This window comes from Anas acuta, chromosome 7 (assembly GCF_963932015.1).
Source record: "Anas acuta chromosome 7, bAnaAcu1.1, whole genome shotgun sequence".
NCBI lineage: Eukaryota > Metazoa > Chordata > Aves > Anseriformes > Anatidae > Anas > Anas acuta.
In genome coordinates this window covers 993615-1019471 of record NC_088985.1, presented here as the reverse complement: position 1 = coordinate 1019471, position 25857 = coordinate 993615, and the positions used below count along the sequence as shown (strand labels likewise).

Here is a 25857-nt window from a genome sequence, read left to right as displayed (position 1 = left end):
TTTTAGTTGGAAAGCCATTCCTCCTTGTCCTATCATTACACGACCTGCCAAAGAGTCCCTCCAGAGTCCCTCCCCAGCTTTCCTGTAGGCCCCCTTTAGGCACTGGCAGGCTGCTGTGCCTAAAGCCTCTTCTCCAGGCTGCACAACTCCAACTCCCTCAGCCTGTCTTCGTAAGAGAGGTGCTCCATCTCTCTAAGTATCCCTGTGGCCCTCCTGGACTCTCTCAAATACTTCCACGTCCTCGTGCTGGGGGACCCAGAGCTCCAGGTGGGGTCTCACGAGAGCAGAGCAGAGGGGGACAATCACTTCCCTCCCCCTGCTGGCCATGCTGCTTTTGATGCAGCCCAGGATATGGTTGGCTTTCTGGGCTGGAAGCACACATTGCTGGCTCAGGTGGAGATTCTCATCATCCAACACCGCCAGGTCCTTCTCCTCAAGGCTGCTCTCAATCTGTTTTCTGTCCAGACTGTAGTTGTGCTTGGAACTGTTCCAGCACAAGTGCAGAACCTTGCATATTGGCCTTGTTGAACTTTATGTGGAATTCAAATTTTGCTTTTTTAAAGGCAGATATCTGAAACTCTACTATTCGACTTACTTGGTATTTCCAAGTCAGTGTTTCTCAAACACCTGAGACTGGAAACTACTATTTTTCTGTATTAGTTCGCAGAAGAATTCTTCAGCTTCTGCATGTATACAATTTTGCTTTCTGACTTTCCCTGAAATCCTGTATCACCAGCTCTGGTTATCTTCCCTTCCGTATCGAGAAGTCACAATTTGTTTGTCTGTTCTGCTGAATAAGAGAGAAGAAGTGGAGTAGCAGGAATTAGAAGACTATCTGGATTTTTCTTGGTCCTTGATTCTGAATTTGAAACCCTGAAAATTATGTATTCATTCTTTTTGCATAAAGGATTTGAAGTTTTATCATTAATTCATTAGCAAGTTCAAAATATTTTTTTCTTCTAGCGTGATTTTTTACTAATTTAATTTTCTTGTAGTCTCGTACCCGCAGAAAGTAGTAAAGTTCTGTATCATTTCCATGCATTTCTGATCAACAGAAAAGCAAATCTTTACATGAAAACTTGGGAAAACTGAGCTCTTCCTATTCCTTATTATATTGAGTGATAAACCTCGCAGACTTCTCTTTAGTTTTAGTCTTTGTAATTTGTGTGACAGAATGACTGCAAGTGTCTGTGACATCTGTGTTTATATTTTAGCATCATTTTCAGAGGATGAAAAAGGCATAATCCCACGGGCTATTCAGGAGTTATTTCAGCATATTTCTGAAAACCATAACATCAATTTCCGAGTGAAGGTATCTTATATAGAGGTTTACGAGGAAGAACTTTGAGATTTATTGGAGTTGGAGACCTCTGTGAAAGATTTACATATCTGAGAAGATGAAAAGGGAAATACAGGTAGGATTTCAGCTCTAGAACTTTGTGCATTTGATTTCTGTTGTGTGCACAAATTATTGTTTCCATCTCTTGAAAAGAGAGCTTACCGATGACTAATACTAGACGAAGTCACGTTTTCAAAATATCAATTCAGTTTAGCTGATCTGAAGCAGCCTTCATTTGAGATTCCTATGAACAATATCAATGTTCCTCCAGAAGCAGCATCAGGTGGTAAGGTAGTACTGTTACTGTTTCTGCAAATTCAGCATAGAAACACAATTGTGCATGATTATTCAGTTGAATGAATGCTTTAAGATTAAGCCTTTGCTTCTCACTTCAAAGTTATATTTGTTAAGCTACTTATGCTGTAAATATCTGCTTCCATTCCACTAAGAACTATGTTCTTAACATAGGCTGGGAGTCACTTTTACTACAAACTTTCAAAATTTCTGTCTTTTTTTTTTTTTTAACTGACAAAGTAAGCTTTGAGCTAGGTTTGCTCATACTTTTTTTCTAGATAGCACTAGGTTGCAAATTGCATAAGACGATGTGTAAACACCTAAGTGTATTCTGTGTATTCTGTTTACAATACTGTTTCAAATGGTGTGACAAAATACACCCATATATTCTATTTCTGCAGGTTTCAGATGTGCTGTACTTCATGCTTTCCACATACTGTTTTATTTTATTTAGCTATGTGCTACGACCTTATAATAATGCAGGCTTGTATGCTTCTGTGATTTGTGTTTATAGATTGACTCTTCATAATTGCAGTAAACTTTTACTGAAAAGTTTAAAATTAATGTAATTATTCTGATTTTCTTTTGGTGTTTGAAGTGATTGTTGGTGCTAAGGAATTCCAAGTAGAATGTGCAGATGAAGTGATGAGCCTGTTGGAAAGTGGCAATGCATCTCGTCACGCAGGCACAACACAAATGAATGAACACTCTAGTCAATCACATGCCATTTTTACTATCAGTATTTGTCAGAAACAATCTGCAGAGTCTCAAAAAAAATAGTGATCCACAGGATTCATCTTGGAAATCAGTCCAGATGATTGCTTCAAAGTTCCATTTTGTGGATTTGGCAGGATCAGAGAGGGTGACAAAGACTGGAAATACCAGTGAAGGATTCAAAGAATCAATTCAAATCAATAGTGGTTTGTTGGCCTTGGGAAATGTCATCAGTGCTCTTGGAGACCCAAAAAGGAAAAGCGTACATATTCCATACAGGGATGCTAAAATCACTCGCATTCTGAAAGACTCCCTAGGAGGGAACGCCAAGACTGTCATGATAACATGTATAAGTCCATCCTCATCAGACTTTGATGAATCTGTAAATTCGCTCAAATATGCAAACAGAGCCAAAAACATTAGAAATAAACCAGTTGTCAACTACAACCCTGATCAAGACCGGATTGATGAAATGGAACTTGAAATCAGATTGCTCCGAGAAGCTTTGCAGAACCAACAAGTTGGTAATCAGTGTTGACATGACTTAAATCAAGAAAGAACCTGAATCAGTTTGCTAGAAGAACAGCTCACCCAGCTTCAAGTTCAGTGCTTCAGCTACAGAAACTGTTTGGACGAAGCCTTCCCATTCCTGGTTGATTTGAATGATGATGTTAGCTTAAAAAGCAGGAAGCTCTCACCGTGCAGCAAATTGACACTGGAACTGGCACCATGCAAGAGCCCCATCATATCACAATTCTTCAGCTGAGGAGAGAACTAAAGAACTGCCAGGTATTTAATTCTAAGTTGATTGTTTAGGTACCTATGAACAAATCAGGAAAGCTAATGTGTCTGTCTTGTAGGAGGAGGAGATAGAGTTCCAACAAGTTAGAATTTTATAAAATCAACCTATTTTCATTTTTCACACTGAATTTTGGTAAGCCTGTAGATTGTTACCTCGCAATCGCATACACAAATTCTGGCTTTTCTTGGTTCTCATCATCCTAAATTACAGCTCTGTTATTTATTCTTCATTTTTTTTCTCTGGCTTATTGTAAAGCTCTGCTTCCCAGGTTCAAAACAGTGTAAGAGCTGGGTTTAAACTGAAAGATACCCAGGTAAGCATGCCATCCACAGCTCGGAGGAGATGGTTAGGGAGATGCTAAAATAAACAGGGCAATAAAGGCTCTTGAGCAGCTCTTAAGAGTTGTATTTACTTGAAAGATATAGGTTGTACAGAAAAGATAGAGTTGTACAGAAGTATCTGTCTTTAGAATGGTAAGACATAGTGTGTCTATACTTTGCATTTGGCTCCTAAAGGTTTTCTGGAAGGCCAACTACATTTGGAAGTAACCTTCAATCACTATTGGATCACTTACCCAGAAAAACATCTGAAAAAAAATAACATTATAATTTCTTTAATCTTTAGGCTCTTCTTTGAGATGAAAAATGAGGAGGGCCATCCTTATTTTTTTGTTTGAGAAGTGTATTAATATTATGATTGATGCTGAGATTTTACAGCCAAATCTCACAGCACACCGAAGAAAGTAATTGGATTTAAATACCCACTTTGTAAGGTAGTGTTGGTTATGGGTCCATTATTTCCTTTGGGAGAAAGAAACTTGTCAAAACAAAATCAATAGATGAGAAACAGAAGTAAAGAAACGACTGGTGGAAACCACTTTTGAAGGGAGCAGCTGATTCCCCAGAGGGCCATGCTGCCATAGCCACAGGGACCTTGACAGCCTAGAAAGGTGGGCTGACAAGAACCTCATGAAGTTCAGCGAGGGCAAGTTCAGAGTCCTGCACCTGAAGAGGAACAACTGCAGGCACTAGTGCATGCCGGGGGCCACCCTGCTGGAAAGCAGCCCTGCAGAAAAGGAGCTGGGCGTCCTGGTGGCCACCAAATTGAACATGAGTCAGCCATGTGCCCTTCCTCCTAAGAAGGCTGGTGGTTTTGTTGGCTGCACTAGGCAAAGTGTCACTAACAGGTCAACAGATGTGATCCTTCCGCTCAGTGAGGCCACAGCTGGCGTAGTGTGTCCAGTTGCAGTTGCAAACTGTATTTTGTGGTGCATTATACACAGCATAGGCAGCCAGTCAAAAGAGGTGATTCTCCCACCATATTTAGCATTGATGTGGCCTCACCTTGAGTATCGTGTGCTCAGGGGCACCCCAGTTGAAAAAGGATGTGAAGATAATTGAAAGTGTGAAGAGGAAGGCAACAAAGCTGGTAGAAGGGCTGGAAGGCAGGTCCTATGAGGAGAGACTGAGAACACTTGTGTTGTCCAGTCTGAAGAATAGGAGGCCAAGAGGCGACCTCATGGCTCTCAGCAACTTGCTGAGGAGGGAAGGTGCTGGTCTGTGCTGCTGGTAACTGAGGGAAGAATGAATGGGAATGGCACAAAGCTGTGGGGGATGTCCAGTTCACGCTGGACATCAGGGAAAATTTCTGTACCATGAGGATGGTCAGACACTGGCACCGGCTTCCTAGCGAGCTGTTTGGTGCCCCATGCCTGTCAGTATTCAGGAGGCGTTTGGGCACTGCCCGCAATAACATGCTGTAACTTTAGGTTAGTCCTGAAGTGGTCAGCCAGTTGGACTTGATGATCTTTGTAGGTCCTTTCCAACTTCTCTACTGCATTCTGCTTGATTCTGTTCAGTTCCGGGCTCCCCCATGCAAGAGATTCAGGGACATAATGGAAAAAGTGCAGCAGAGGGCCACAAAGATGCTTAAGGGACTGGAGCACCTCTCCAATGAGGAAAGGCTGAGAGAGATGGGACTGTTCAGTTTGGAGAAGAGGAGGCTCAGTGGGGGATTTTAGCAATGTCTTACAAATACCTGAAGGGAAGGTGCAGTGAACGTGCAGCCAGGACAAAAGGCAGTGGGCATATACTGGAACACAAGAGCTTCTAGGCAAACATCTGGAAGCACTTGTGTACTGTGTGGTGGCCGTGGCTGTGCACTGGAACAAGTTGCCCAAAGAAGTGGAGTCATCCTCTGAGACCTGCAAAAGCCACCTGGACATGGTCCTGGGCAACCTGCTCAAGGTGGCCTTGCTTGAGCCAGGGGTTAAACCAGGTGACCTCCAGAGGTCCTTTCCAGCCTCAGCTGTTCTGTGATTCCATGGTGGGAGAATCTGCCATATATACGTCACAACTTTGCAGTTCCACTCACATCTTTGAACAACAAATAAATATATGTATGTATTTAATTTTCCAACTTCAAGAATAACAATGCCTGCTTTTCCACTGGCTGAATTTTCCTTTTATTATCTAGCAGGCTCTAGCTATGGATGAAGAAGTATTCAGCCAGAAGGATCATGAATTGAAGATATTGCAGAATCAGATAAAGACATTAATACAGGAAAATGAAGAGCAACTGGAATCTTTAAAGAAGGCTGAAGAAAGACATAGATTACAGGTATTTTTCCTCTGGCATATATTACATATATCTATATCAAACCATCCGTCCACTATAGGAATGTACTCATGATTTCAAGACAGATCCTTCAGAATTTTTTTGGATGTAAACACCTACCAGTCTTACAAGCACCTTGTTTGAATTAGAGCTGTATTCCCTAATGAGCTGAGATCATCTAGTGGGTGAATCACAGTACTGTGATTCCTGAAGTTTGTGTATCAGCCTAACTGTGCCACAGCCTTCCTGTATGATATTAAGTGATTCATTCACCCTCTCTTTGCTTCCTGCCTTCCTCCAGATCTGTGTTGTTGCTAAGTTGTTTCAGGACGATTCATGATTTAGGACTTGAAAGGCTTTAAAAGATTGTTTAGAATCTCAAAAAGACCATCAAGTTCCTACAGAATGCATTAATTGAAAGGCTGTGTAGAAACATGCTTTGTTATATCTTTTATTCAGTGTGAGAGTAAAGTATTGTTGCTTTTTGACTTTTTAAGACAGAATTTCATCCTAGTATTCTGAGAGTTTACTATTACAAGAAGCTGAGTGACACAGTGGAAACACTGCTTGCCTCCTTCCCTCTCTAGATCTTGTATATGCTAATGAAATTGTAATGGGTAGTAAGTGAATAGCATTTCAAGATCCAGGAGACCATATATAGGATAGTTGATAGATCTGACTTTATAGGATGATAGATCTGACCTTTTTTAAAGGGAACAGCATAAACATGGCTAGTTAGTACTCTTCTCCTTTTTCTCCTTTTTTTCCTTATTCTCCTTATTCTCCTTTTCCTCCTTATTCTCCTTTTCCTCCTTTTCCTCCTTTTTCCTCTTCTTTGCTGATGGCTTGGGGAGAGTCAATGAATGAAAGGTAAGTACACTGGTCACCATCTTTTCCTTCCCTCTGTAACTTTTTTTCTGTTCTGTCATCTCTGGATAGGCTTTTTTTGTGTGTTTTCCTTTTTTAACCCATACTGCATATTGTCAGCTTATTAGACTGAAACAATCCATGCTTCTAATACACATAGATGCTTATATACGATTATGCTTATAATTGTATCCTATGGAGGATACGAGGCAGATGTTATGAACAGAAACAGTTGTACTGTAGGCAAAAGATCGCAGCTCTCACTTTTACTTAAAAACAGAAAAATCAGTATAATAATTAAATCAAATGCTTGTGTCAAATGGCTTAAAGTTGTATGCACAGGAAAGTGTCATTTCAATGATACATGACAGAATAAGAACTGTAAAAGTAGCATGTAAATGTTTGTACCCATGTATTTATGTAACAGGTTATGCACTATGGGGATGTATGTACAAGGGCATAAGGGACAGAGTCTTATAGGGATTAAAAAAAAAAAAAAAGTTGTAAGGTGGAGTTGCCCATTACTACCTCCACAATCATAAAATGTATGGTATTGACATATATATTCTTTTTGCTATGACACAGAAATATTATGTATTGTATTCCAACAAAATGTCAATTTGTGGGGCATTGTCTATGTATGGGGAAAGGACTTGCAGTCTAAGAAGATGAGAAAAAAAGAATAAATAAAAAATATATGATTCAAAGTAGGAGAATGCATACTTTAGTTAACTATCTCTAGCTGTTATTCAAATTTCCTGTTGGTAGGCAAGATTTTCGATGTATTCTGAAAGGAACAGAGAAGACTGAAAATTGTATGGTCTGGCCTTATGGATAAATCAGTTCAGTGAAGATATGTAATTTTGAACAATGCACAGAGATTGCTGTAGGAAAGGCAAGTAAGTTCTTCAAACTAGCATTACCGACAAATTTGAGGCTGGGTAGAAAAGAAAGTAACGGTTGATACAGGGGATCCTGGGGTCACGTACAATTTTATGAATGTTAATTAATAAAAATAATCTTTCAAGTTGGACCACTCCAAGAGGAAGAGGAAGCCTACATGTATGTACATTTCATTCTTTAAACTCAGACCATGTGCTTCATTTGAACATTTTTCTTGAATTACCGTTTTATTTATCCATGAACACACAAATAAGGCAAGCAAGGGCTGATAAATATGTCATCTACTTCTCACTAGATGTCTAAATCTAGCTGACATAATTTATATAGGACAGGTCCTTTAGAGACAAAAATGTCTCAAAAAAAATGATTTTGGGGAGAGGTAAGATTCTACCTGTCATGCCAGAGAATTTTCAGTTTGTTGCAGAATTTGCCTGTGCACTGCAGAAGAATTTAGAGTTAGTGAATGATATACAAGAAGACTGACCTTTATAATGAATTTAGAAAGGTATGATGCAAACCTGATGATCAGCAACCGTTTTTGTTTTTGTTTTTTTTTCATATGAGAATGAAAAAATGGTGGAACAGCAAATCCTTATTGATCAGCTAAAAGAAAAATTAGAGAAGTTTATGGTTGTGAAAACTTGGGACTTCTCAAGTGCTTGTGGAGATGGGCCTGCTGTTACGGCATCTGCAAGAAGGCCATACAGTGTCCCACTCACAAAGAGTCTGCTACACTCACTTTACCCATCTTCAGGGACAGAGACACGAAAGGTAAGGTCTACCTAAGCATTACATTTTTTTTAACAGTTATTGTTCAATAATTCTATTGGGCGTGACAAATTATGGTGACCTCTTGTCAGCTGCTGTTTAGCTTTGAAGCATTTTAGCATTGAAGACTGAAAAAGTACTTTTGAATGTCTTGCAACACACGCTATGTCCCAGTTGTCCAAAATCTATGGGCTTACATTTTGAATCCCAGAATGGCTGGAGTTTGAAGGGACCTTTAAAAATCATCTAGTCCAACTCTGCCATGGACAGAGACACCTTTCACTAGATCAGGTTGCTCAAAGCCCCATACAAATTGACTTAAAACACAGAATTTATCACAGTCATAAAGCTGTAGTCTTTAGTGATCTTTTTGTGCAATGTTTAACAGTTCAGATAGGAAGCATTCCCAAAATGAATGATTATTCTGTACTGATAAACTGAACATTTTGGGTAATAAGTTGGTAACAGTACCTTCTTTTGCACTTGGGACAAGTGTTCTAAGCAGAACCTTCTCTTGCAAAACCTTCTGGTACACAGGTACTCAGCAATATTATTTAAACACCTGCAATTCTGCATACAAGGTCAGGTAGTGAAAGACTTTTAAACTGAAATACTATTGGAATATCAATAAAGAATTACTGAACTATTCCAAGTGTTTTTTTGGTGCTTTTTGGCAGGTGTATACCAGTCCCCCTGCTTTTTCCCTGGCTCGGATGATGGCAGGATTCCGTGCTTGTAGCCAGATGATACTGAGCTACGTAGAAGATCAAGATGAAGTCCTTCACTGCCACCTCTCTATCAGAGTGATGAAGAGAAAGAAAATACAGACAGTCAAAAGTAATTTATTTATTTTTTTCTCATTTAGGTAATTTTTTCTTTAACTTTTGTTACAGATAAATATATAGCAAATACAATATTACTGCCTAATCCTACTGTAATGTGAGGCCATTTGTGATACTACTTAAAATAAATTTGCAGGACCAACTAGGCATATTATGAAACTAGTTTAAAAACCACATTTTTTTGATGCGATAAAGATTGCATGATCTTTGTTTTGGGGACATCATCCAACAAGATCAAGCAAGGGAAGAAGAAGGTGCAAATGCTTATGTAAGCTTTCTCAGTTTGGCACTCTTCTCTTTAGTATCATGTACTTTATATAAAGTTAAAAGAAAAAAAAATCCCTTTGTGTTTAGAATGTATCATGTTTTCCATTCTTTCTTAGGCATTCAGTAAACCAAAAATGGACACGAAAACAGGCTTCTCTGTGCTTTCCCTTTGAGCAAAGTGACATGAAATGTCAAGTTGACAAGTCCAGCTTATGTGACAAATCTGTGCCACAGACTGATACAGCCACAGGTAAAATGGAAGTCATGAGAGTAAATTGTGTTAGATATAATACTAGAATATGCAATAATGTCTTTATCACATGTAATTATTTTTCTCATCAAAATGTCTTTATTTGCTACAAATACTTTTTTCATTATAGCTCAACATAAATTTATTTTTTAATTATTTTCCTTTTCCCTTTTCTGAAATTGACATCAGTGACCTTAATGTTTGAGTACTACTTACTAGCGAGAAAGCACTTGACCTACAAATCTAGTACTAGTTCAAGAAAAGGAAACATGCTATTATTTCATCAGAGATGCACTGAAAATGCTTAAATTAAATATGTTTTTTCTCTCTCAGATTAGCATTCATTAGCATTCTTGAAATGCTAATGCATGCTGTCATTTCCGTATTTAGACGGCAGGGAAAAGACTCTTTGCAATACTCTCTCCTTTTGGCTCTTTCGCTTCATTTGTAAGAATTCTATACATACTATATTTCAGATCACTGTCTTTTGGCTAAAGAGTGTATTCCTTTTATTCCTTTTTTATTCCTTTTTTTTTTGGTCTCCACATTGCTTTGTTTTCTTTCAAGGTGAAGAAATCGACTGCCTCCAGAAAAGTCATGTTTTTAACATGCAGAAGTTAAAGAATTCAGAGTTGAGACTCACTGAGGCCAAGCAAAAAATGGGAGAACTTGCACTTAACATCAAAATGAAAGAAGAACTTATTAAGGAATTAGTAAGAACAGGTAAGTGACTGAAAAATTGAAATGAAGACATTCAGAAATAAGCAAGAAAAAAGACACAAAACTTCTGAAGACCTGCATATCTTAGTTTTTGGGTAATTTTCTTCTGCGGGAATACTTCTGGTAACTTACAGTTTCCTAACTTCTATGAATTACTTGCTATGAGTGCATTGAAGGCTGCAAATTTTTATTGTGTCCTACTCAGCTGTGATCTGCAGATTTGTTTGTTAAATTTTTTTGTGTGTTTTGTAGCTTATTGTGTTTGTCCACCTATAGTGTAATTTTTCATGTATGCTTAGTGCAACTGATCTCTTCATGGACATGTGTTTGTCACCCAGTGTCTGGGATAGGAGAGAAGATACGACACTGTGCTGGGAATGCTTGCATTGCCATCATAGCAGTAGAGAAGCAGGAGTCAGAAGTGGATGAGGGAAAAGGTCAGTGTCCCTGTTAGCCTATATCATTACACACCTGTCCTGATATATATATGCTTGCCAGAAACTTATCATTGTGATGACCCTAAAGATCTGTGCTTAGCTGTTTCAATCACACTCTTCTAGTGTGTACATATTCTCCTGAGGCAGTCTTTTGGCATTGAGAAACATTGTGCGCCCCCAGTAACAGTACTTACGGAATCCCAAACAGAGCAAATCAGATTGCCCGAACAGGGCAAATCAGTAGAAACACAATCGAGAGTTTTTTGCTGATTACCAAGTTGAAAGCTGAGAAATATGTAGCATATTCTTCTGGGGAACAAACAAACAAACATACAAACAAACAACAAAAAACATAATAATACAGGCAAGCTATTTTGTCAAGGACTGCAGTAGGCAGAAAATTTTCACTTGATGTGGCACTCAGGTGTTACTTTCTTTGGTGACATCAGATGATTTATGAAGAGTTCAGATTTAAGATTCCTTTGTTCATCTATATTTCAGTGTTATAAGGGAGCTGTTTGTTTAGGTTTGGAAAATGTCTCAGAAATTTTTGGTTTAATCAGGATGAAGTAAGTAACGATTCAATTACAGGTTTAAGTGATACATTGCAAATTATTAGCTTGCTGTTTTAAAACTATTTGGATATGATGTCTTTAAGGTAAGGATGCAGAGTGTGTAAGCAGGCAATATTCTTTGAAGATAACTAAACTGGAGCAAGAATCCGAGCAGGCCAAAATGGAACTGGCCGAAACTCAAAAGCAGCTTCAGGAGCTGGAGAATAAGGAGCTGAGAAAGCCAAGCTGCAAAGAGAGTTCCGAAAGAAGATGGATGCAGCTAAGCTGAAAGTGCAGGTATTTCCAATATGACCATTAGGATTTGCAAATTCCTGTCTCAGCATCACCTTTGAAATCCGTACACTCTGCTTGTGAAACTCTCACCAGCTTCACACAATTGAAGCTAGTTGGATTGAAGTAGCCAATGAGAACCTTCACACAGTTATACCCACTACTATTTAACAACTAAGTAGTTAGATAGTTCTGTCTTTGATGATTTTACGAAGGCTCAGAGACCTTAGAGATAATGTGTGATTGTTGTGGCAAAATGTAGCAAGTCTTGCTCACTGTCCTAACTCAGTGAAATAGAGAATTAACCTGAGTCGGGTTTTAGTTTTAAGTTTTCCTGTTGTTAAGCTGAAATTTTCCATGAACATACAGGCCTTACAGAAGAAGAAGCAAGACACTAAGAATCTGGCTTCTCTATCTAACCAAAGTGAAAAACGAGCAATAGAACTTGAGCAGAACGTGGCTCAGATGAAGCATCAGCAGACCCTGCTAGAGAAAAGACTGCGTGAGGAGAGTGAAAAAAAAGAAGCAACTAGAAGCAGAGCTTCAGCGGGACCAGCTACAAATTAAAGTAGGATTCTTTCTGTTTCCTTATGACAAAGAATAAGATCAACCAGTTTGACCTTTGTTTTCCCAAAGGCAATGTACTATACTACCAGATTTTGTCCTTTTAAGTAATTGCTTACTTGACACTGAAGAAATTGTGTATAAGTATTTTCACAGAAATCTTCATTCTTCCTTTCTCTTCAGCTATTTTTTTGAATGTTATTATGTGATGTCTAGCCCTGAGTTGCAATTTTGCATGTAAATTAGTTCAATATTTCTGATTTCATGATGGTGTAGATTCTGTCATTAAATGTGTTTGAAAAACACACTGACTGAGGCAGAAAGAAAGTTTTGTTTGTTTGTTTTTGTTTAGAGGAACTTCAGCTTAAGATGGAACAGCAACAGAAGATTCTTAAAGACAGAGAGATTGCTGCATTTAAAAAGAAGAAAAATAACTCGGTGTGGACTTTACAGAAATCAGAGGTAGCTAATCTATTCCAAATCTGTGTGGACACTGAAAAGAAAGGTGTCTTTATTCACCCCGTGTCATCTTTGTAAAGCGTTTGGAAGAAGAGTATTCCGTCCTCCCTCCCCTGTTTTTTTTTTAAATTGTTATTTTTTTGTTGTAGCAAAAACTGAGACAAGTCAAGAAGCTCTTTAACTGGTTTTGAATGAACGAAAGGAGAGGGCTGTAATGTCTTTGTTTTTTCTATGACTTGTCAAAGGTAGTAATTCAGATAACTGGAAATTCAACAAGTTTGGTTGTCTGGTAGGTTTGAAGGTGATTCTGATGAGCTCTGTTATAAATGTTGCATGGTTTGTTTGTTTATTTCTTTTCCCATCTGACAAATATGACAAATGGCTATGGTTTTGGTTGTTCATGACAGTGTTAGAATAGTAGGTTTCCTGTGCAACAGTGCTACCTGCATGATTTCAGAACTAGACATTGGAACATGAGAGTTTCATGAGTTAACCAAAGTCTTTAGAGGTGAAAATCAATTTAAAAAATGAAATAAAAGCAACTTCTTAGCCATACCAGCAATATGCCCACTGATAAACCATTGCTTCAGAAGAGACTTATAATAGACTCTGCTAGCAGGATCAGAACTCCCATTTTTTCTTTCTTTCAGCATCAGAGTTTCTCATCACGATGTGTTTTTCCACAAATCTTGGTCTTGGGCAAGAATCATGCAATGAGGATGGGCTAGCTGATTTCTTGTGGTACCTTTCAAACTTAGTTGTTGTCATTCTATATATGACATCTATTTCTATAACTGTTTTTAGGAAAATAATACATTTCCTTAGAAGCATCTGATAAAATTGTTTGCATAAGATGTAGTAATATAACATTGCTGAGCCTCTCCTTAAGTCAGTCCTATTTCTGTATTATCCTGAATCAGGATTCTGTTGAACACTTAATGTTAAGAATTGAAATGTTGATTTCTCATGTTTTATCAGTTACTCTAAAAGAGGAAAAACATAGTCATAAAATTCTGACCCAAATAGTCCTCGTTAATGCTCTCTGGATCTCTGTTTAAATTGCAGAAGTTAGAAGAGCAAAAGAAATGGCTGGATGAAGAAATGGAAAGAATTCTTCAACAGCACCAACAGTTAGCGGAACTAGAAGAAGATTTAAAGAAAAGAGAAGCCATTGTAGCTAAAAAAGAAGCATTATTGCAAGAGAAGAGCCTCCTAGAAATCAAGAAACTGAGATCTAGCCAGGTGATTTAAGAAAAAAAAAGAAAGAAAGAAAGAAAGAAATTTAACACAATTGTAGAGCTGCCTGAAAAGACTATGGGTGGAGGGCAGCCGGATAACAGAAGAGGTTTAAGCCATGCGACTTGTATCTCTAGCGCTGCCATTACATTATTGTGTGGCTTGATCAAATGAACATTTTAAACATGAATAATAGAATGTAATAACCTTTATTTACATGATATCCCCGAAATTCTAACAACAAAACAAAATCTGACTTCCAAAGTTCTGTTATTGCAGCACATTAAATAACAATATCTAAAAAATTGCTCAATGCCTGCAAAGTAGAGAACATGGCAGAGAAACATTCTGTATTATTTACTTTGGCTACTGAGAAACAGAAATTGAAATGTCATTGTCACCGTAATGACTAACTCATGTAAGATATGTAGAAAACTGCACATTGCTTTTCTTTGTTTTCTTTCATCTTTTGATTAAATAGTAAATTTTATGGTAGCTGTCTACTTAGCCTAAATGGCGTCCCTTTACAAGAAGTAGACAGGTCTTCCACTTTAGGATGCGACAGTCTCATGTACATATTTATGGAGAAGGAGTTTTATACTTACGGTTTCTTTCATTCTTCCTCTTATTTCTTTCTCTCTCTCTCTCTCTCTTTTTTTTTTTTTTTAAAGGCTTTAAACAAAGATAGTATGAAATTGTCTACTCGCTTAAGTATGCTGGACCAGGAATTGTGTGATAAAGGTATGCACCTTCAGGACAGCACTACTGAAGATAAGACAGACATTCTGGAAAAAAATCAAGTTCTTCAGAAGGAAAGGGATAAGCTACTCAGAAGAAGAAATAGTGTGGATGAGAAACTGAAAGAGGGTAACTGAAAAGTGTTGTCAGCTGAAGTAACTATCTCTGAGATACATCAAAGTTTTAGGCAATGTTGTATAATAAATTATTCCAATCATGACCTAAAATGTCTCCCAGTATTAGACAGTAGAGAATCAAGGAACTGAGGTTGGGTGTTTTTGTTAACAGCCGATATGAAAGTACTGCTATAATGGCACTACTTCCATAACAGTGAACAACATATACTTTCAGAGGAACTTACTTACTTTAGCTAGAGTCCGGACAAATGTCGCTGGCCTAACAATTCTATAATTAGAAATAATGAAACGGGATGTCCATCAATTTATCTTAGGCAGCTATTTTCCTATCAGGACATAGAACAAGGTGAAGTACTCTAATAGTGATGTCCCTTGATTTTTTTTTTCATAGGCTTTTGTGAAAGACCAAACCTCACCTGAAGGCCTCCATATAGTTACAATGAAAATAAGCCATATTGTGGATGTTACACACTTGAATTGATCAGTATAATTAAGTTGAAGATTGAATAAATTGATGTCAAATACACAGTTTTGTTTTAGGTCTTGAGAAGCAGCAGTTGGGGCCTATTACTGAGCTGATAGCATGCCAGAAAGAATCCTATTTGCTTCACTCCACAGAATCTTCTGCAATACTTCAGGGCATGAATTTCTGCCACCTTCCTGCACAGATAATGGTCACCAAACTGCTTACAGATCTGATTGGTTCATTAATCGCTAATTAGAAAACTAGTTCAACTGAAAAAGTAATAGAAGTCATCAAATTGTGGGGAGGGGAAAATGGAGGAAGAATAGAATGTAGGCTTTTGTGGTGATGAACCATTTGTTTGAACTCTGGTCTGTGGAAGGGATATCAAGACATTTCCTGCTTGCTCCAAACAGGTTCTAGATTTGTATTCTTCCTCTTATTTTTCCCATTCCATTCTCTGTACTACTACTAGTTAGTCTTGCTCTTCAATTGAGATTCACCTTTGAGAATGAAGTTAATGTCTTATGCACACAAAGATTTGTTTTGTACTTTTTTTACAATCTCACTCCTGTGTTTCTGTGTAGGAAGAACATGTCCTTTTGCAGCTGGAAGAAGGAATTGAAGCCCTGGAGGCTGCTATTGATTACAAGAATGAAAGTATTCAGAGTCGCCAGTACTTGCTTAGATCCTCTTCACAGATCCTTTCACAGAGTGAGGGTAATGGAATCGGAAAACTAGTTTCCTTGTCTGCTGATGAGCTCAGAGCTATCCTCTTCAACTACTTTAACAAGGTTTGCTTTGGCTAATGATCAATATTTTATCCTATTACCTGTTATTGCGCTAAATAGTTAAAGGAAATAGTGTCAAGAAGTAAAGTCAATTTAATCCACTTTCCTTGAAAGCCTGCTTAGGTTACTCACATCTGTTGTTAATTTGGATATTTTGCATCTTGACATCAACATAAAAAGGATGCTTTTCTATTACTTGTTTGTATCTTGTTTTGGTGTCATTAGCTTAAAAGGTGTTGCAAATCTGGAAATTTCCTTGCTCCTTTCCACTGCTTTATGCTGCTAACTTCTCAAGTAGCAACATATTTAAATAGTGGTGTCGTATTGAAATTCTTCCCACCTGCAGTCTTTATTAACCTCAGGATAGTATTTCTTTTTTCCAAATCCATTATAAAATCTTTCTGCAAATAAGCTCTTACCACCATATACTGAAGAATCGTAATGACACCTGGAAACATAAAAAAGAAATGCATTAGGACTTGGTGTCTCTCTTTGCCCATGGGTGAACCTTGGGTGATTTTGTGAACAAGTTGTCTGTGGTACACAAATTGGCAGTTTTCCAGAAACAGGAAAAAAACTCTTGTATCAGTTTAAGTTCTGCACAGGGTATTAAAAAATCCGCTAGTCCATGTGATCAAAATCTACAGAGCTCAATTCTGAAGTGTGAACTCATGTCAGCAGGCAAATCTGTTTCCAGTATAAGCTTACAGTTTATAGAGACAATTGCTTTTGTATCCATTCATCTATTAAGCAGAACTGTAAAAGCATTTGTTGAAATGGTTTGATAGAAGTGTATTAGATTGTCTTAGATTGTTGGCCTGCGAGAGTCTGAACGTAAATTACAACTGCAGACTGAAGAACAGGAAATGAAGGTCATAGACCAGGAAAATATAATACGTGAATTGGAATCTGCACTTGAGCACATCAAGTTGCAGTGTGACAGGCAGCTGACGCTACAACACAGAGAACATGAGAAAAAACTACAGTTGATACTGCATCATTTCAAGGGTGCTTGTTTGTTTTCCAAGGGGAATTGTACAGCAGATATTATCTTTAGTCACTGTTGAGAAATACTGTGTTTCATATGAAAGAAAAAAGAAGATATGAGGTAGAAAGATAACATTTTGGCTGTTACTAATTCTGATGTCGTGTAGGATGCTGATGAACAGACACAAGGTGCTTGTATAAAAGAAAAAAGCTGACCATTTTTAAAAAACGGTCAGAATTGTCATATTTTTATATTCAATTTGTTGACATTGGAAAGGTGAAAGATAGCAATCCCATTGATCTTTATCCTCTAAATGCTCCTATTAAAATGGAGAATTGGGGTTGGCATGGGCTTTTTGATCCTCTGTCATACTAGTTTAAATGCACACCCTGAAAGCAGAGTGTCAGCAAAATACAGGACATTCTCTAGCTGGGCATCTTGATTTTGGCACAGAGAAGTGAAGTGAAGATTTGATTCTCATACGAGTTTTACTTGCCCTAGAACAAGATGGTGAAGGTATTGCAGAAACCTTGAAAGAGTATGAAGTACAAGTCCAGCAACTGGAAAAAGACTTATTTTATTCTAGAGAAAATCAGCAGAGAGCTGAAGAAGAAATTGAAGGGCTTTTTTGGAGAGTCACCCCATCAACTAATGGCACCTACTAAATGTAAGTATATGATCTTAAAATGCTTTTGTGTTTGTCAGTAGATCATTTGAGGGGTAGCAAACAGACAAAAGTATATCAGATAGATATAAAAATCATATTTTTACTGAACTAACTCTTATCCAGGAAGGTACTACATCTCCCCACACTTGCAAAGGAGAGGCAACATCAGTTTGTAATAGAGGCAGTGGTATAACACTGTTCTAAATTCATGTTTGGTTTTCTGTGGATTCGAGCATAATTTCAGAAGCTACAGTCTCACACTGTTGTGGTTGAGAAAACGGTATTTTATTATCTGAAAGACTCTGAATGGCATTATAATTAACAAATGTGTAATATGCTATGCTTTTAGATGCCAGTATTTTAAACAATCAACTTGATTTTGCTGCCAGCACTTGATTTCATAGAGGTTATTTCTTGGAAGATTGTCAATGAGGAGGTCCATACTTCCAGTTAACTAAAATAATTCTTTATTAAGGTTAAAAGACCTAGATATTTGTAGTAAGAAGATAAGCTTCCTAATGTGATCTATGCTTTGACCAAAAAAAAAAAAAAAAAAAAAAAGGAGCAACAAACAACTATGAAAAGTTTTTGATTGTTCCATGTCCTACTAACCACAACTCAAAATGAAGTAGTTCTAGTGTAGAAGCAAAAATGGTTTAATTATTGTCATTATCTTGGTTGTCTTACACCTCACACTGCCACCACCACCACTTCACATGCACAGTGCAGCCTTCTTGGCCCCGTGTTTCGTCTTAAGGCTCAGCGTGACTCATTCTTCCTCTTAACTGATGGTTCTGTTTCGTCACACTTGAGGTAGTGCCATGTCTTTGTAACACGTAGATGCTGGTCACATATGCATCTGTTGCTACCAGAGTGAATTGAGGTTTAGCTCTCCAGGCAGGATAATAAGCCTAGAGGTTCATTACTCGAAAGTATGCTGTGGCGGTGTGAACATGAATATTGCACGGGTTAGACTGTAAATGAGCATGGGGAAGATTATTCTGTGTCTAATACACAAAGAAGCATGTAGTCCAGGACATGTTTTGCTGTGAGGAAACATCCATCCCAGCCAAACTGTAGCGAAATGTAGAAGGGTGAATATCCCTGTGAATTTCTAACTTTTTCGAATCCATATGTTTGTAACGTTTGTAAGAAGCGCTCAGTATTTTTGTATAATTACCTTTAGTTATCTTTCCTCTGAATATATTTTGGGGCATAATACAATGTAATAAAAAAGTGATGAGCTTTAAAAATAACAAAAATCCCTGTGTACATTAAAGTCACATTCAAAGACTATGTTTTGTGTGTTCTGCTAATGAAATTGCAGACTACTTTTGAAAATACAAAGAATTTCATATTTTACTGTCATGGTTCAGTTGTTTTAAGATTGCCTAAATTGCAAGTTAGAATGGTGAAGCTTGTATTACAAGCAAAGAGCCAGCGGAAAGTAAAAGACACAGTCTTTTACTTCCTCGTCTTTCGGGTCCTTAACATACAATGGTGCTAGCTCAGACCTAGGAATCACCAGTCTTTATCTTGTTCCCTGTCTCAAGTCCCCCCTTTTCTTGAGCCTAAGCAAATTCTTTGGCTTATTACAATCCTTCTTGATTAAAAGTTTTCATTAAATTCTTACCAGTTTTGACTTGGTGCTTGTTTCAGTTACACTTCCAGGTATCATAATCTAGTCCTTCACACAGCACCAAAATGCACATTGTACCACTACACAAGTCAAGACTACTACTATTAAAAAGAAGATCAGTATTCCTCTAAACGATTGCTTAAGCCAAGAAAAGTTGGGTAACCAAAAGGTTATTTTGTTGCATAATTCTCGAAAACCCCAGGAGGTGTCATCATGAATTACCTTATGTAATCACCTTAGACTAATCACCTTATTACCTTAGTCTTTCCCCAAATGTTTTCGTGCTCAGTCTCAATTCCTCCTGCCTCATTTACACACATACAGCAACTAATATTGATTAAAGTGCATCCTTCCCCTTGGGAGGCAAATAAAAGGTCTAGTGCCTAAAACATTCTTCTTGATTTGTTCTAGTTGCTTGCACAGAACTGTAAGATGTTGTTGCAAATATTGGTTTCCTAAATGTGTTAGATCTTCTCCTTTGTCCGGCATTTGGTAAGGCCTGCCATACAATATCTCCAAAGGGGCTTAGTTTGACCAAGTTTGCTCCAGGGGGATGGATGGAGCCCGTGGTAGGGAGCCGTGTGGGAGCAGTACTTGGGGAGCTGCTGCCTTTGGCAGCCCCTGCAGGCTCACTTTGGGAATCCCGTGTGAGGGATGAAGTTCTGTGTTTATTTTTTATTTATTTTATTTTTTTTATATTTTTTTTTTTCTGAAGAAAGCGGGTGTTTAAGAAGGAAATGCAGAGTTGCCTTTGTTTGGCACTCGATGGTCTTGAGGTCTCTTCCAACGTAGACATTCTGTGATTCTGTGAAGTCACAAATGCCAAGGCGTCACACTGGCTGGCTCTGCAGCACAGATGCCAGGAGTGCTGCTTGGCATGGCGGCGGCGGCGCGGTGCCCCAGCCCCAGGCCCGTCCCAGCCCCAGCACACGTCGCCCTCCGCTCCCCCCTGGAGCCCCCCGCCGCCTCAGCAGCCCCGCAGCGGACACCCCATGACGGAGCCATCCCGGAGGAGAAGGAGCCCGCAGCCCTCTGCCCGCACTGCACCGCACCGCACCGCACCAAGCGCCGCGCAACGGCTGCCACCGCCGCGGGGGCTCCTGGTGTGAGCGGCAAGCGGTGGCAAGGGGGGGCTGCGCTTCCTGAGTCGAGCTGCTGGACACCGGCTTGCCTGGGCAATTGCCCATGTTGCTGAGGAGGCAACAGAGCCAAAGCCCTTGGGGCTGAAGATCCAGCACGGCTGGGGAGGCTTTGGCATTTCTGCACAATGCTGCTCAATCCTGCTTGGGAGCCCAGCCTCAGGTGCGGAATGAAGCCAAGCAAGCTCGAGGGAAACTGTGTGCTGGTAAGTTGTCAGTTCTTGCTTTCTTTTTCATTCCTCACGCCTAAGAAAGCCTAACTCTTTCAAGCACTTGTTTGATGGACTTGATTCTGGGTGTGCTCCTTAAGCTTGTTTGGCAGCTGTTGAACCCCGCTACACTTGCAGGAGACCTATGCTCGAGTTGATGCTTGCTCTGATCAAGCGGTGTTCTTTTGCTCTTCTTTGCTTTGGTGATGGCAGGTGAGGTTGCAAAGAGTTTTCAGGAGGATTCTTCTTTTCCTTTGCAGAATCCCAGACTGCGTATTAGAGCTGATCTTCATCTCTGCTCGGAAAAGCTTCACGGGCCAAAAGAGAATGGAGATGAGGAAGGCAATGGAGAATGATGAGGACTATTTGCAGTCGGCACCCGTAAGCTTTGTGAAAGAATCAGGTGCATTTCTGTAGTGGTAGAAAGCATAGCTGGAAAGACTTCCTAAGGACATCAGGTCCAATTCATTGTTCTCAGTTAGAGCAATCCCCTAGTTTAGACTCCTGATAAGGTATTTGTCTGTAGGCAGCTGCCAACTTGTCCAGCTAATCCAATTCAGCCTGGAAAACAAGCAAGCAAGCAAGCAAAAAGCACAGAAATCTGCAGTTTATGGAGTGCAACTGTCTCCTTTCCAATCTCATGGGTTTCACCAAGTTTTGGGTGACTCCAGGGCTGGCTTGCCAGGGAGACTTTCTTGAATTGCTGGCAGATCAGCCAGAAGGGCAATACAAGGCCCTGGCTAAACACAATCTGTAGGCTGCTTCTAGATCAACAGTTTCCTTGGTTACTCCACAACCTCCACAATCTCCACTTGCTTCGAAGCTGTGAAGATTGCAAGTCCACTTTGTGTTTTTCAGCCACTCTGTGTCAAACGGTAAGAGTTTTCACTGGCTGTTAAAACAGAAAGGACAAAGAGCCCCTCCTCTGGGTCTTCAGAAGGCTCCTAAGATCCCCCAGACTGGCTAAGTAGCGACGCTCTAGTATAGATGCATCTAGATGCAGTAGAGCTAGATGGTGGGAGAGAGACTCTAGCATGGACGTGACACGCTTTGACAGCATCTTTTCTCTGACAGCAACTTCTGCCTAGGTTTTTCCCATCAAGCCAGAGCAGTTTCTTGGCCTGCGCAACCTGCAGACTGACCTCTCGTGTGTATCCGTGCTGGACTGAGGGTAATGTTTGGAACACACACTGATGCTGTATTCACTAGAACTTTGAGAAGAGAGAGCAAGAAGCTAACCTGCATACGAGTTTCTTAGGTTTCTGTAGAGAGAGGGAGATATACATGCATACATATTTACTTCTGTCTTTACTTCTTTCAAGATAGCTTTTGTTCTCCAAAATGAATCCTCTGACTGTTACTGACGTATGGGACACACCTTGACACTCTAATGGCATAGAAATACTTTTCAGCTCATCCTTGCTATTGTTTCTGGATTGAAAAAATAATTGTGAATATGATTACCTGCTTGGAATCTTTTTTTTTTTCTTTTTAATATATACCTATTCTATTATGAAATCCTATAAAAAGGAGTGAACTCAAGAGGAAAAAAAAAAAAAGAAAACAATTTTAATTCCACTTCTAAATTAGATATCTAATCCTGATAGATTCACTCCCTTCCAAACAGAGCTCAACAAATGAAACAGTAAAAAATGCACATAATATTTCTTCTATCCCAAGATTTCATGACACAATAGTTCTTTGCCTAACCCTGCAATAGCCCCATAGGCATTGCAATTGCTTACTTGTTCTTCTCCTTTGCTTGTGTTTAGTGTTTGCTTTTCTAATGTTACAACATTGGATTGATTTACCTCCTTAGGTATCAAGAGAAGAAGGCATTTGCTTCAGAGGACAGTACTTTGATGCTTTCCAGGGCTAATGGCCAAAGTTTTCAAAGCACTTTTTTTTTTTTTTTCCCCATCAGTGATTTATACATTTGTCAATCTTTCCATCTTCATTTACAACTCTGAATTTAGGTTTTAGGTGAACAAGAACCCTGAAACCAGCTGAAGCCATATCAGACATAGTAAGGACATGTGTCTGTGAGGAAGTAATTCAGAGTGATTCTCTGGTGTCCTTTGGACAGCTTTCCTCTGGTCCTCTGCACTAAGCATCCCCAAGGGATATTTCAAAGCTCTCGGAATGATCTGTCATTCTCTCTTCCACTGGTGTCTCCATTAGAAAAGCGTGACTATTCCTTGCCCATGTGGAAAAGAAGTCCTCCTTGAGTTGTTTCTAAGCAAAACCTCTTTCTTGTGTTCTATGGACAGAAACCACTTGGCTAGACAAACTCAATCATTGCAAATGGAAGGAGTGGAACTGCTTCAGCACCGTGCTTCGGCTTCTAAGCAGAAGTGTAATGTAGGTGGGGACGTAGCAAGAGGACATGGCCAAGCCAGGGTGGACTTGAAAGTGCCGTGTCCGAGCCACAGCAAGAAGTCCGTGATTGCCACTTGGAGACTGCTGCTCACCTAGTAGCACAGCAGCTGGAACGCTTCTGGATACTGCTGATGGATTGCCACGAATCAGGCAGTGACATGAGCTACGAGAACGACGGAAGTGACTGGAAGTGATGCTTCTCCCTGTTCTCCATTGCAATTTGTGAAAGAAAGGAGAAGAGAGGAGAAGAAGAAAGGAGAAGACGGGAGGGAAGGGGAGGGAATGAAGAGAACGGGAGGGAGGGGAGGGAAGGGTAAAAACGAGAAGGGGAGGGGAGGGCAGGGGAGGGCAGGGGAGTTCTGGGGAGGGCACTGGAGGGCACGGGAGGGCACGGGAGGGCAGGGGAGGGCAGGGGAAGGCAGGGGAGGGCACGGGAAGGCAGGGGAGCATAGTGTAGTGGAGTGTAGGGTAGTGTATGGTAGTGTAGGGTAGTGTAGGGGAGGGGGTTGTAGGTGAGGAGAGTGTAGGGGAGCGTAGGGGAGGAGAGTATAGGGGAGTGTAGGAGAGCAGAGTGGAGTGGAGTGTAGGGAAGGGGAGTGTAGGGGAACTGAGTGAAGGGGAGGGTAGAGGAGCAGAGTGTAGGGGAGTGTAGGGGAGCGGAGTGTAGTGGAGGTGTGTGTAGGGGAGTGTAGTTGAGGAGAGTGTAGTGGAGTGTAGGGAAGGGGAGTGTAGGGGAACTGAGTGAAGGGGAGGGTAGGGGAGCAGTGTGTAGGGGAGTGTAGGTGAGGAGAGTGTAGGGGAGTGTAGGGGAGGGAAGTGTACGGGAATATAGGGGAGGAGAGAGTTGGGGAAGGAAGTGGAGGGGAGGAGAGGGAAGGGGAAGGAGGGAATATTTTCTTATTTGTTACCTTTTTACTGTCTTTGTGTAGAGCCGTGACAGGCAAAATAAACTATGTTGGTGAAAAGGACGTCATTGTCTGGTATGATTCAACGATCCTGGGAGTCTGGAGAGGTCCCGGTAGACTGGAAGCTGGCAAATGTTGTGCCGATTTTCAAGAAGGGTCAGAAAGAAGACCCTAGCAATTACAGGCCTGTCAGTCTCACGTCAGTGCCTGGTAAAATCATGGAGAAGATGGTTCTCGAACGTATTGAGGCGCACCTGGGGGACAAAGCAGTCATTGGTCCCAGCCAGCATGGGTTTGTGAAGGGCAGGTCCTGCCTAACTAACCTGATTTCCTTTTATGATAAGATCACCCGTATGGTGGACCAAGGGAAACCAGCTGATGTGATTTTTTTGGACTTCAGCAAGGCTTTTGACACGGTTTCCCATAGGATCCTACTGGACAAAATGTCCACCATACAGCTAAATAAAAACATCATACGATGGGTGAGCAATTGGCTAACGGGCAGGGCCCAAAGGGTTATGGTGAATGGGGCTGCGTCAGGCTGGCGGGCGGTCACTAGTGGGGTCCCTCAAGGCTCCATTTTAGGGCCGGTACTTTTCAATATTTTTATAAACGATCTGGATGTAGGAATAGAAGGTATTTTGAGCAAGTTTGCTGATGACACCAAACTTGGAGGAGTTGTGGACTCTGTTGAGGGTGGAAAGGCCTTGCAGAGGGATCTGGATAGGTTGGAGAGCTGGGCGATCGCCAACCGCATGAAGTTCAATAAGAGCAAGTGCCGGGTCCTGCACCTGGGACGGGGAAACCCTGGCTGCACGTACAGACTGGGCGATGAGACGCTGGAGAGCAGCCTAGAAGAGAGGGATCTGGGGGTCGTGGTAGACAGCAAGTTGAATATGAGCCGGCAGTGTGCCCTGGCAGCCAGGAGGGCCAACCGTGTCCTGGGGTGCATCAAGCACGGCATCGCTAGTAGGTCGAGGGAGGTGATTGTCCCGCTCTACTCTGCGCTGGTGCGGCCTCACCTCGAGTACTGTGTGCAGTTCTGGGCACCACAGTATAAAAAGGACATGAAACTGTTGGAGGGTGTCCAGAGGAGGGCTACGAAGATGGTGAAAGGCCTGGAGGGGAAGACGTACGAGGAACGGCTGAGGGCACTGGGCCTGTTCAGCCTGGAGAAGAGGAGGCTGAGGGGAGACCTCATCGCAGTCTACAACTTCCTCGTAAGGGGGTGTCGAGAGGCAGGAGACCTTTTCTCCATTAACACCAGCGACAGGACCCGCGGGAACGAGGTTAAGCTGAGGCAGGGGAAGTTTAGGCTTGACATCAGGAGGGGGTTCTTCACAGAGAGAGTGGTTGCACACTGGAACAGGCTCCCCAGGGAAGTGGTCACTGCACCGAGCCTGACTGAATTTAAGAAGAGATTGGACTGTGCACTTAGTCACATGGTCTGAACTTTTGGGTAGACCTGTGCGGTGTCAAGAGTTGGACTTGATGATCCTTAAGGGTCCCTTCCAACTCAGGATATTCTATGATTCTATGATTCCTACTCCTCCAGTTTAAATTAATCAAGAATAATCTGCTCCTGATTGAGGTCTTCCCTTACTAGTGCAGTGCTAGGACCTACATGCTCAATGTGCTGAGGATGTGCAAGAGAAGAGTCTTAGAAAACAGTCAAGTTTGGTTCATGGTACTAGATTTAAAGGATGCCTTTTTGTGCCTGCCTGTGGCACCTGAAAGCCAGAAACTCTTTGCCTTTGGATGAGAAAATCCTCACAGAGAATGAAAAACTCAGCTCATCTGTCGTTTTTTAGTCACACACTCTTATTCATAAAGAGATTAATTTCTTAATGAATTCTATGTTCTTGAAATGCTTGAAATA

General features: G+C 40.5%; 1 long non-coding RNA gene and 1 pseudogene across 1 annotated transcript; both read left to right on the top strand.

Annotated features, from left to right (window-relative positions):
- The window catches only part of LOC137859310 (kinesin-like protein KIF27), a 32316-nt pseudogene extending 14536 nt beyond the window's left edge, over nt 1-17780 (top strand).
- Nucleotides 17781-17799: 19 nt separating this feature from the next.
- LOC137859309 (uncharacterized) lies at nt 17800-22714 on the top strand. The gene is made up of 2 exons (XR_011098225.1): nt 17800-20691; nt 20955-22714. It is a non-coding gene; the product is annotated as an uncharacterized lncRNA (long non-coding RNA).
- The last annotated feature ends 3143 nt before the right edge of the window (nt 22715-25857 follow it).